The sequence below is a fragment of the Schistocerca serialis genome, chromosome 1 (assembly GCF_023864345.2).
Source record: "Schistocerca serialis cubense isolate TAMUIC-IGC-003099 chromosome 1, iqSchSeri2.2, whole genome shotgun sequence".
Lineage (NCBI taxonomy): Eukaryota > Metazoa > Arthropoda > Insecta > Orthoptera > Acrididae > Schistocerca > Schistocerca serialis.
In genome coordinates this window covers 1,000,678,426-1,000,691,193 of record NC_064638.1, presented here as the reverse complement: position 1 = coordinate 1,000,691,193, position 12,768 = coordinate 1,000,678,426, and the positions used below count along the sequence as shown (strand labels likewise).

At 37.8% G+C, this 12,768-nt stretch overlaps 1 long non-coding RNA gene across 1 annotated transcript in view; it reads left to right on the top strand.

Annotated features, from left to right (window-relative positions):
• The first annotated feature begins 7,732 nt into the window (after positions 1 to 7,732).
• The window catches only part of LOC126413292 (uncharacterized), a 1,052,422-nt gene continuing 1,047,386 nt past the window's right edge, over positions 7,733 to 12,768 (top strand). The window contains exon 1 of the long non-coding RNA XR_007575363.1: positions 7,733 to 7,776. This is a non-coding gene — a long non-coding RNA (uncharacterized LOC126413292). The remainder of the gene's footprint in view (positions 7,777 to 12,768) is intronic.

Here is a 12,768-nt window from a genome sequence, read left to right as displayed (position 1 = left end):
GGCCATCATGACTGATGATGGTTGTTCGAAATTTAACTATTCGATTGCTCTGACTCTAGAACTCACAATCGTATAATTAGTAAAGCCACTATTCCTGGACCACAGTGATCGCCCAAGCTCCAAACAGATGAGATAAATGTTATTTATTTTATGTGTGTTTATTCATCCATCTTTAAGCAATACAATCAACGTCGTCATGAGTAATGTACAAGAGGTTTTATAACGTATAATTGACAAGTTAAGACTTACATACAATATAGTACTACACATAATTAAAGTACTCATAAAGAAAGAACATAATTGATAAAGCAACATAAGTGACACAAAGATTTCTCCACGCAGTTGATAGTTACATCGGAACTAAACACAGTTAAGTCACTTAGTTTCACATAATAAAAGAATAGAAGACAAACTTTGACAGTATTAGTGACACTGCCTTCACTGCATTGCACACGGAGACAAAGGATTAAATCAGTCAGCACAACTTCCTGTTTGCTTTGTGTGTTGTGGATTTCCATAATCTGTTGCATAGACTATATTGTAATGGCGTAATAAATGGAACATTTGACTGGCATAAATCATTATAAGTACCACGAGAGCTGATATTTCTTTCTTCGGAGGAATGTGCGCATTTGGAAACTTCCTTATCCCGACACTTTAAAAATGTGTGCCGCACCGCTACTTTAACCTCCTTTCGACCAAGCTATCCGGATTAGGAGATAGAGAAGAAGTAATAATGAGAAGACTCAGCTGCAAAACATTATTGAGGGACTGCTCTCGTTGTCCCGCAGTTCTAATTGGTTAAAACAGTTTTTTTTCTTTTTCCCCGCCACAAATAAGGTAACGAAATGAGTTGTGCTGTTCGTTGTTCGAGGCAGTCAAAGAAAAAACGGAATATGAGACACTTTCACATAATACATGGTGACAATTATTGAACTATATGAAAAAAACATAAATTAGTTACAAACTAAGGCGTGCATACACTGTATTCAATATGTAAACGTCACTGTACATATTCGGATTTAGGTTATGACATTTTCGATATGCCTGCCCTCATTGGTAATAATGTGGCCCATGCAAGTGGCCTCTAGGTACCCCAGCGCTAGAATGCGGTCGCCAAAGTGCTCCTCCGGGACATCAAACACTCTCCTGCTTCGATGGGATCGAGCTCCGTTTTGCATGAACCACGTCTTGTCGAAATCAGGGTCACTTTGAATAATGGGGATGAAAACATCTTTCAAAACCTCCACGTGCAGTTCGGTAATCTCCGGGCCATCAAGGAATACCGAACTGATTATTCCGTCACTGGACACAGTCACCTGTTGAGGGTGAGTAGAATTCTCAATCGCAAAATACGGATTCTCAGTCACCCAAATGCTCCAAATTTGCTTACTAACGAACCCATCCGAATGGAAGTGGGCTTCGTCGCTAATCGAAGCGATATTCATATCAACACTCCAATCACGCCCCGCGGCCAACCGTGCAGTTTGAACGTCCTAACGCAACACGTTCAGAAGTTAAAACGATTTATTTCATATAGTTTTATTTCATATAGTTCAATAATTGTCACCCTGTAGATTCTTCTCTAGCACAGTGAATACATTGACATTTTTGCCACCAATTATATGGAATGTATCTGGCCAGAAATGTCTACACTTAACGTTATTGTCTTGAAACAGCTCCGCCACGGAAGATAATTTGTTTGAGTTTGCTGCTGACCGCGCGCGACGATGGTATCGCTAACCAGTTTCTACCTGGCCTGCTGGTGTGTGGGAGGGCAAGGTCATTAGGCTCGCCACAGGTCGTCGTATTAATGTAGTACACACTAGCCCTCGACGCACATAAACGGCTGGCTTCATACTGTTGACGTCGATAAGGAAATCTTCCAGCACATTCCTTTTTTGTTTCCCACTTCGCTACGTTTGTTCATAGTTTAACGTGTACAGTATTTTCAGGATTTTGTCAAGGCCTTAATTAGCCTTACATTCGATTTTATTGTGGGTGGGCAAAATGAAAATCTCAAAGTTTCCTGCTCTGGCTTCACAGCTTTCTCGAATACTCGCTATGAGGATCACTGTTTTTTTTTTTAAGTTTTTACGAAACCAAATAAAGAAATTTTTTTCTTTGTACAGTTCGTTCTCTGTTTCTCCCAATATTCGCTTCTACACTAATATACTTTTTTGTGTGTTCGGAACAATTCTGGAAACATTTTTTTTCCACTCTGGTCTAGAGTTCTGAAAAACACGGCTTTGGAAGGATTCTGCAGTTTCTTGAGGTGGTGACAATAAGTTTCCACGCATTATTTGTTCGTATAAAAGAACAAAGAGAAGTCATTAGGTGATAAAGCAGATGAACATCAATTGGATTTTTTCCCCCGCTCCCCAGTATCGCAGCTACTTCAGTTCCCTGCCGTGTGACATTGTTTCCTTAAACGACCAGCTTAAGCAAATTTCTTCGCCAATTTCTAAACTGCCATTGATTTAACAATAACAAATGACAATTTTGAAAGCAGTAGTAACGCCGTCCAGCAGTCGCGTGTAAAAACGTAAAAGGCGACCGTCGTATGATGACGATTTTCGACATTTTCTCGTCGAAGTTATCGTGCTTATTATTAAAGCATTAAGCATTTGCTGTTTCCAAACCAAGTCGCAAGGAAATAACTTTTCCACACGTGTTGACTGCCATGACGATAGTATGCTTTATCTGCTATCTTACATAGCACGTTAAAAATAAATGTGCAACCATTTACCAGAATTCTTTTATTTGGATTGTTCTCCACGTAAGGTTTCTAGAGAACCTGTAGAGATTGTAAGTTTGTGTTATTAGTGAATTACTTATTTTTGTGTATATTTGCTGTTATTAAACACAATCTCCACGAATTGTGCGAGTGTATATGTATTAGAGCGCCACAGCAGGCTTACACAAAGGAAATTACTTCGTACATGAATGGAATGGTAGAACATGTTAAGAGCAAGACTATCATCATTGTAATTATTGTTTTCTTTATTATAATTTCACATACACTCGAATATTTTTCAATGGAAAATAATGTTCGCAGATAACTAAAGAACAATATTTTCCGCTTCCCAGCATGGCATATTACTACTTCAGTTTCGGTCATTCTCTGTGTCTTTCAGTGTAAGTTGTTGTTGTTGTTGTTGTTGTTGTTGGGAACCGCATTATCAGTAGGCCATGCTCTGCGATTGATTCAACTGGCATTGTACTATAATTCTGTTTTTGCGAGCACAAGAATCAAAACATATCCACCAGAACACAAATGTAAATTTCAACCTCACATTCCAGCCACGACGGGAATTAGTAGACAGTGATTGAAATGAAGACCGAACACTACTTGAAATTCTGTAGGTGGTAGGGATGAAATACAGAGCACAGAAGGTGTTTACAACTTGTATAGAAACTATACGGTAGTTACGAGAGAAGAATGACATGGAAGGGAAGTAGTAGTTGAAAAATACGTGAGACGGGGTTGTAGCCTGTCTCCACCGTTATTCAATCACATTGCAAAAGAGTTAGAAGAGAGTTTGAATGAAATGGATAATGTCTTGAAAAAGAGGTTGTTGGATGAATATCAACAAAAGTAAAACAAGGGTAATGGAATGTAGTCGAATTAAATCAGGTGATGCTGAAGGAATTACATTTAAGAGATGAGACGATGGAAGAAGTATATGACTTTTTGTATTTGGGCAGCAAATGACTGACGAAGGCCAAAGTAAACAGACTGGCTATAGCACCGAAGGCAGTTTTGAAAAAGAGGAATTTGTTAGCGTCTAATATGAAGTGTTAGGAAGTATTTTCTGATGGTATTTACTGGAATGTAGTCATTTCTGAAAAAGAAATTTGTTAGCATATGATATAGATTTTAAGTGTTAGGTAATATTTTTTGAATGTATTTTTCTGGAGCGTAGCCATCTACGGAAGTTTTGACAAGAATAGAATAGATGCTTTTGATATATGGTGCTACTGAAGAATGAGGGAGTACTGAATCTAACCAGGGAAAAAAGAAATTTATGACACAACTTGACGAGAAAAAGAAATCCGTTGATAGGAAACATCCTGAGACATGAAGAAGTAGGCAGTTATGCACTGGAGGGGAGTGTTAGGGATAGTAATAGTAGAGGGACACCAAGGAATGAATGCAGTAAGCAGTTTCAAATGGAAACAGGCTGCAGTAGTTACTCAAAGATGAAGAGTGCGGCACAAGATGGAGTAGAGACATATTTCACTGACGTTACAGCGTCATCGATGGATATTTAGTTTCTTTCTATTAAACTAACTCTTCGTTTCTTGCACATATAGAAATTCTAGTTTTTAAGAAAGTGTTCACAAATGCGAAAACCGAAATTTTTTTGTACGTACGCTGTTTCCACATGCTGAGGTTTTTGTGATGTTTTTATGTTTCGCGTTACAATTGTTTTTCTTTCACAATTTGTCATCTGCAACCACAAAAAACTTAACGTAGGAAAGTTATTTACATCGAAAATTTCCGACTAGGAATGTTACATTTAACATTAATTAATTTTGTGTGTGTGTGTGTGTGTGTGTGTGTGTGTGTGTGTGTGTGTGTGTGTGTGTGTGTGTGTGTGTGTTTGTTTGTCTGTCTGTTTCTGTGAATGCAGTATGTTTCACTTTCTGGTTTCCCCATTATTTTTGCGGTGAAAGACATCACTTTTTTAAACTTTCACTGTCACTGTTTACAAGCTACTCATTACTGTGTTTTGATTAGTACAGATGAAGCTGTAGAAGACTAAATTTGTTATGGCATTTCCTCTACAACTTTATTTTGGCGTTGTGCAGGGTGGTTCTTCCCTTGCACACAGTAAACGAGTGTAGAGAAAACGAGAGTAAAAAGTTGAATCTGTGTGATTATTTGTGTCACAAATGGACTATGATCAGAACTCTTTGTGGTGATTTAGTATGTAGTGCCTCCCCGAGGAAAGAAAATCTTGCACTTGAAAAGTCTTGATTTCTGGTGTTTAATGAAGTCAATAAAACTGAGGAATATATCGTTTCATGTTATACCACTGATGATTCATAGCAGAGGTAAGAGGTCCTAACATTTAGTCATCATTGATAACAGTGGGATTAAATAACTGAGAAAGTTACTAATACCTATTGGTAGTCGATCACGCTGGAAACTGTGCCCAAGTGTCCGCGTACGGAAGACAGTTTGCTTGAAGTAGGAGAAACCAGCGACTCGTCAATATCTTAAAACCAGCAATATAAGGTTCCTAAAACTATCTGGATACCAAAGGGAATTAAGAGTGAAGTATGCAAAATGAAGGAAGGTTTAAGATGAGGTAAGTCGTTAACACATTAGGGTTAGAAAAATTCTGTTTGTTCTACTGCATATATTAGTTTCGGAAGAGTATATAACTCCCATTCGCACTTAACACAGTAAACGTGCTGTCAGGAATAGGTAAATGATTCTCGTCGTTTATTTTTATTATTGCAGTTAATGAAGAGCAGATAAGAACAAATGTTAACATATCAAAAAACTATTAAAAATCAAATGCAAAATTGTATGATGTAATACGCTTCATAAATCCAGTTTTCATCTACGATGGACGAAATCTCATGTCTCGTGTGAGAACATTCAGTTTTCTGAACTGTGTCTACAGTTTGCAATCAGAAAAGGTTGACATTACGCATACACGCAGACTTGAAATGCTGTTATCATCCACTCTATAAGATTAAATTCATCAAGTTGTAAAAAACACGCAGTTAAAATAACGCTAGGTGTATGAACGGTTTTTCTTCTGTCGGAAAGCATTTTAATTTTTCTGTAAAGTTGCCTGTCACACTGGTGCTCTTATTGATAACTTGCATACTGAGCATCGTACTTAGTCATTTGAAAGGTCAGTTTTTTCCTATACAGTAATAATGCACGTGTTATGGATTATTTGGATTGATTTGTGAATGGGCCTCGGATGACACATGATAATGATGGGCACTAGCAAGAGGGATCTTCTTCGCTGAGCCTATTGTTATCGCCTATATTATCTCTAATAGCTATGTAATAGGATCCGTGATAATTTAACTTTATGGTCATTAGGAATGGACTGCTGTAGACGTATTACCGATCGAGTTATTATTATCATCATCATCATCATCATCATCATCATCATCATCATTCAGTATACGCATCTTTCATCCGCTGTACTTTGCCAGGAATGTAGGAAAGAGGTGACAAAGGTAATTTTAGCTGGACAAAGACGTTAATTTGCACAACAAGCAGTGATAAAATGTTTTTACTATACAATCACTTTAACTTCTGAATGCCGCTATCGACTCACTTACATCGTAATTCTGTACTTTCTTAGCAGAGAGAAAATAGAGTGAAAAATGAGGATGATTTTTGCCGTCGTAAAAATCCGTATTAGATACAGATGTTTGGGCTCTTTCTTTGACACGGCAGATTTGCATTTAGAAAATTAAAAAGCATACAAAAAAAGAGGGAAAACCCTAATTAGAAAGTGATAAAGTCAAAATACAGATAGTTTTAATATTCTAACTACAAAAAATGTTCTGCCACCAGCAATACAGTCATGAGTAGTATAATTAATACTGAACTACTGATTTCAAACTTGAATTCATCATATTCAGCTCTTAATAAAATTATGGTTTAAAACATAGTAAAAGTATTCGAAATTGCTTCTGTGGAAAAGTAACCGTGTTCTAATGATGCAGTGTCACATTTCCAAGCGTAATGTTTCTCATATTGACAGAAGATCTAAAAACAAAACTAAATGCGGAAGTTACAGCTGTGCATAGAAGTGTATTCTTTAAAATTTCGATGTATTTTGCCAAGCTTTTGTTGTATTGTTTGAAAATTATACTTCATAACGAACACAGATCAGTTTATTATTTCACATCACCTTAAGTTTGTTTCTTTATTTTGATGACCAAATTATTAGGCAACGATATCACTTTGATGGCAAGAGTCTTCCCGATTTTGCTTGGCTTTTACTGTCAGTGTATTACATTTCGCCTATTCTACGTTTGTAACAAGAGCAAAGGAAGGAAGCGTTTGACATCCATCTCCCCTCGATGACGATATCATTACAACCGGAACTCAAGATTGTGGCAGGAAAATGGCCACGTCCTGTTAGTAGCAATCGTACTGCCAAATGACTTGAGTGATTCAGAGCACTCCAAGGAAAACCGACATGAAATTCATCCTATGGCTACTGAACTGTAAAAAAACAAGTCAAAGTTTCAACACAATGTAAGGGAGGAGGCAAGACTAAAACTTATGACATAACGCCCGTTCCAGTGACAACATTCATTAGGTCACAGAAAGCGTCTCCTGACGGGTGATGGAAGCATCACTTTTATATGATACGTAGTTCGACAGTCATTTTCTGGATTTTGTCCAGTTCGTATCCAGTGATTTAAACGAGAGTAAGTAATAATATGTTTTGTGTATTTCATCAAATCTTTGTATTGTTAAAAGCGTTAAATGTTAATATTCCAGATGTTAGACATAATTGGGCCCTGCGTACCTTCGTCTGCCGCGCGTCGTTTGAGACGGGCGCCTCCACTCTCCGCCTGTCCGCTCGGACAAGTCTGGTCCAGTGAGTCCAGTCTGGAGGGAGGAACGCCAGCCGTGAATGGAGGCCGGCGAGGAGAAGCGCTGCGCGTAGGCGTCCAGGCCGGTGCGGGCTCCTACTGAATGGACTGCGCTGCGCTCACGCTGGTCAGTTGTGCTGCGCCGCGACCTCGCGCAAGACGTCCCTCCGCACGCCCGCCGCCCAGGTAAGTCGGCCGCGCGCTGCTGCGCTTGCCTTCGAACGGTCGGACAACTTTTCGACCGTGCTGTAAGATTGCACTGTCGTGAGAAGGACCATGGTAAACGTTCCCAAAAATTTGCTATTAGGCCATCGATACAGCAGATGAACTGTGTACTCAAAAGTCAACTGTATTGCTTTGTGTTTGTCCCTACGATCATAGCTTTCGTCGTAATAGATATCTATATCAATGATTTCGAGCACCTCTTGAAAACTGGTTGTCAATTTTTGGCGATTTTCACTCTGTGGTGAAATCTCAAATAACGCGCAAAAATACTTTAACAAAATGATTGATATAAAATAGTTGCGAAATTAAATTTTAATCATCATTTTAAAACAGGGCTCACTCATTACTCATTGTGTAGAACGACGTAATTGAAGTCGATAAACAAGAAAAGTGCCTTTCCTTAGTTTGTGTGGTAGCGTAGAGTAAAATGTGGGAATCCCGTTACTATGTTCCAGAAGCCTTCTCAGTGGGCATGTTCTCCATGTTTTGATTCGTTCGTTATCGTATGTTCTGCCTAGTGAAAAAGTGCGTTGAGGCAAATGTAACTAACTTCTTACTCCACAAAACATTATGAACATCAGACTTAGACTTTGAGAATCACTCCCTAGGCTCTTCTATTACGTTAGGGATTGTACGATAAGTCGCGGAGTTTCGGGCTCTCTGTCGAAAGATACAGACACTGAAAACGTTATGTAAATATATAGGTGATGGATGGTATGGGAACATTTTCTTAATGTACAATTAAAATGGAAATTACCATGAAGAGCTTACAGTTAATTAGGAAGACAAATTTGTGTCAGAGATATAAACGCCAACGGCTGTTAATAGAATTTACTTGTAAATGAACGAAGGTACATTACATTTAATATGTTTTACTGAAAGGAAATGCTGTTGAATCATTTACTCATTCTGCCTTATTTATGTGCGTGTTTTTTCATTTTTTTTTCTTTTTCAAATCCTTAATTTCTTGCGATATTACGTTAGTTTCAGATCCATAAAATTAATTGAGCCAGAACAACATATTTATTTGAATTTATATTTCACTTTTCAATAAATTTTTATTATAATGATACGGCCCAAACGAGTTACCTCGTGCAGAAACAACGTTCGTAAAGCAAGCAACAAGTTAGCTCATAAGGAATTTACATATTTCGGTGCCTATGATTGTAAAACGTAGTTATTTTGATTCAGTCTGTGTATCAAACTTAATACATTCGAGTAATGAATCAGTGGCTAAAAATAAGAAAATTAATGGAAAGCTCAATACGGTTGCGTGCCAATATAGTTTTCGTAAACATAAGAAACTAGTCATTAAAACATAAAGGCTATTTAAGAGGGAATTATTTCTTTTCCCGAGTGATGTAGAACAGACGTCTTTGTTTCTTGTTTGCCCTGGGTACTCTTACTATACGTACATGTCATTGCATAAAATCAGTTTTTTTGTTAATAATAATAACAAAAATATTCAATAATTTTTATTATTTGAATCTTATTATCTAACTGTGTAGTAGCAAATACGAATACTGTGCGTGAAATCTAGCTTAAGTCCATTTTACTTTCTAACATATTAACGCACGATGCTGCTGCTTCTGACGAGTGAAAATATTTCACAAGGGCAGTAATTCTAGATATTTTCTTTATTGTATGCTTTCATTTTGACTCCATTCAATAATTTTATCTGTTTGTGTGGAACACAATTACCCGAGTTGTACTTCTATTTTTGTCACAAAAGTGCTGAGACTTGATAAATGTCTCCCAGTAACAAGAAACTAAGTGTTATGTGGCCTGAAGCGCTTTTAGAGCAGTAGTGTGGAAGCTCATTAAACTACTAACGTAAGATACCGTCGCATTTGGTTATAATAGCCTATCGCTGCTGGAACGTACATTGTTTCTGAAGTTCTCATCTACATCCTGCAATCTTTAAACGAGCATTACACTTGCTGAATTGCAATATTAAGTTGCATCGTTCAACGCTACGTTGTTGGACTCTCTGTCAGAAATGCATACAGGACTCCCTGTGAAACGTAAAATTGAAACAGGTGTGTAATATCCCTCACTGTAAAATTACTGGCCAAAATTTAAATACTGAAAATAGTATGTTTGTTTTCTGATTTGGCGATTTATAGTGTCAGAAAACTAATTTTCTGCTGCCGATGATTAAAAAGAACAGTCAATACGATTCTTCTTTATCTCATCGAATCTCTCTTTAAATTTTATAAGGGTCAGAATTTTGTGAAGTGTGATTATTTGTCGCACGTGAGAAGCTCCATCCTGCTCTATAGATTAGAAATCAAAGTCCACTAGAAGCAGCAAAAACTGCACATAACACTCGTGTGCGGCACCTCATTGATTGGCTCAGTTACTGAAGTGTAAGAAGATAATACACGCAGATCAGCCCGCTATCTGAGTAATTTTTTGCATTGTATCTGGGCATTATCTCGACCTGAAGGCCGTTAGACGTCCAAGCTAGCGTTGTACTTGAGCTATACTACGCCACTTTACCGAGGTTTTATATACTGAAGAGATGATACAACTATGCGGCATGTGACAGTGAAATGAAACTTTCGAACTGTTTGCCACATGCAGCCTTTTTCAAAGTGAGTGACGTAGACAGATGACAACCAAGCGTGGTTTACAATGCCGAAATGTTTTGTACCATAATGTCAACCGTTCATAAGAGGAATTTACTTAGATGCGGAATATGTGGTGAAATTAATTTCCTACCTCTTCTCTTTGAAAATAAGAAGCAGTACTTAGCATTGAAGCAAAATCAAAATTAGTAAAAGTACTGTTGGAACAAGTTATTTGACTGTCAGACAGCAGTATCGATACTTTTGCTCTTTCGTATCTGGATTCTCCTCTGTTATTATTCTAAGTCAAAGAAGAAATGGACAGAATATTAGTTACCTGAAAACAGCGAGATATTACTGACAAATTAACTTAATGCAATGTAATTCATAACTGATTAGTTAATCGCTCTACAAATGAAATATGCATGCTATAGTGAGCAAGCTAACTGTGGTTAGGAACGGTAGGTATTAACAAGCTGTGTTCGAAAGTAAATACATACTGAACATAAAAGCGGTATTATTGGTTTTTGATCGAACTGGCTACCAATAACAAACTTTAATAAGGATAATAACTATGAAAAATAAAAAAGAGTAAACGGATTAATTTGTTCGTAAATGATAATGGGTTTTGTTGTACGAAACTGGATGTAGTGTACTTCTTAAAATAACCCAGAAAAGAAATGCGGATAACTACAAGTAAATATTTTTAAATCATTATAACTCTAAAATATTGTACCTATGCTATTAATTTTTCTTTGTGGTTTTTTTCATAATGAAATCTCTGTTATGTATGGGTAAGTTGATCGAACGCAGTGTGAAAACATTAACTGTTATTTTATACTGTAATTCTTTGTTCGTGAGAAGCATATACGGCATGGATCACTACTAAATGAGTGAAAAAATTTACTAAATACCATCATAGTATAAGGGGCACTTTGCTATTAATTGTACATGATGACTTCAACGCTAACTTTCCCGCTGCGCCAACAAGGAAGGATTTGATAACGACGAACGAGATATTTAATCCTAGAAGACTAAAGGGGGAAAATGTTACATTGTTACTAAACCATCGTAAATTGTGCTGCTCCGTATTTTATTCAAAGCAAGCCATAATTTATGATTTATGCACTAGATAAGAACACTTCTAAAGTCTCCAATGGTATGTACCGTAGCACATCACATAGAAAATAAATATAAAATGTCCTATTTTACATCCTGTGTTGACAATACCAGATTGGCGGGAAGCAAGAATTGTTACCAACTGTAATCGTATATTTTATGAGCGTTTAGTAACCTTTGGTTAATTAGATTTTGTAAAAAGAAGAATGATGCAGCAGATGAGTCCCGAAGTGTGACAGAAACAGTGAAAAGCATTTTTCTTTTCATCAGCTGGTATTCTTGTACTTTCACGCCAATAATTTCTATAGCACAAAATCTCTGTATGAAACCGAATGATTACGAGGTCGTTTTGATATACAGGGTGATTAAAAAAGAATATCACAACTTTAGGAATTTAAAACTCTGCATCGACAAAAGGCAGAGCTAAGCACTATCTGTCGGCGAATTAAGGGAGCTATAAAGTTTCATTTAGTTGTACATTTGTTCGTCATTTCAGCCAATAAAGTTTTTGGTCCCTTTTTCTTCGAAGGTGCTACTGTAACTGGACTACAGTATCTGGAGATGTTAGAGAATTGGCTGTTCCCTCAGCTCGAACAAGAAGCACAACAATTCATATTTCAGCAGGATGGAGCGCCACCACATTGGCACTTATCTGTCCGTAACTACCTGAACGTCAACTACCCGAGGCGATGGATCGGCCGCCAGGCAGCCCGTGACAGAGCACATCACTGGCCTCCAAGAAGCCCTGATCTTACCCCCTGCGATTTTTTCTTACGGGGGTATGTTAAGGATATGGTGTTTCGGCCACCTCTCCCAGCCACCATTGATGATTTGAAACGAGAAATAACAGCAGCTATCCAAACTGTTACGCCTGATATGCTACAGAGAGTGTGGAACGCGTTGGAGTATCGGGCTGATATTGCTCGTGTGTCTGGAGGGGGCCATATTGAACATCTCTGAACTTGTTTTTGAGTGAAAAAAAACCTTTTTAAATACTCTTTGTAATATCTTCTGGTAAACCTTCCGGGATGTAAGGTCGTGTTCCATGAAACTCTTCAGCTCCTAACGTTTCGTCCAGAGCTGCGCTGGACATCTTCAGAGGGGTGTTTCTCCTCCGGTGAGTCTTGCCGACTGTCGGGAAGACTCACCGGAGGAGAAACACCCCTCTGAAGATGTCCAGCGCAGCTCTGGACGAAACGTTAGGAGCTGAAGAGTTTCATGGAACACGACCTTACATCCCGGAAGGTTTACCAGAAGATATGTC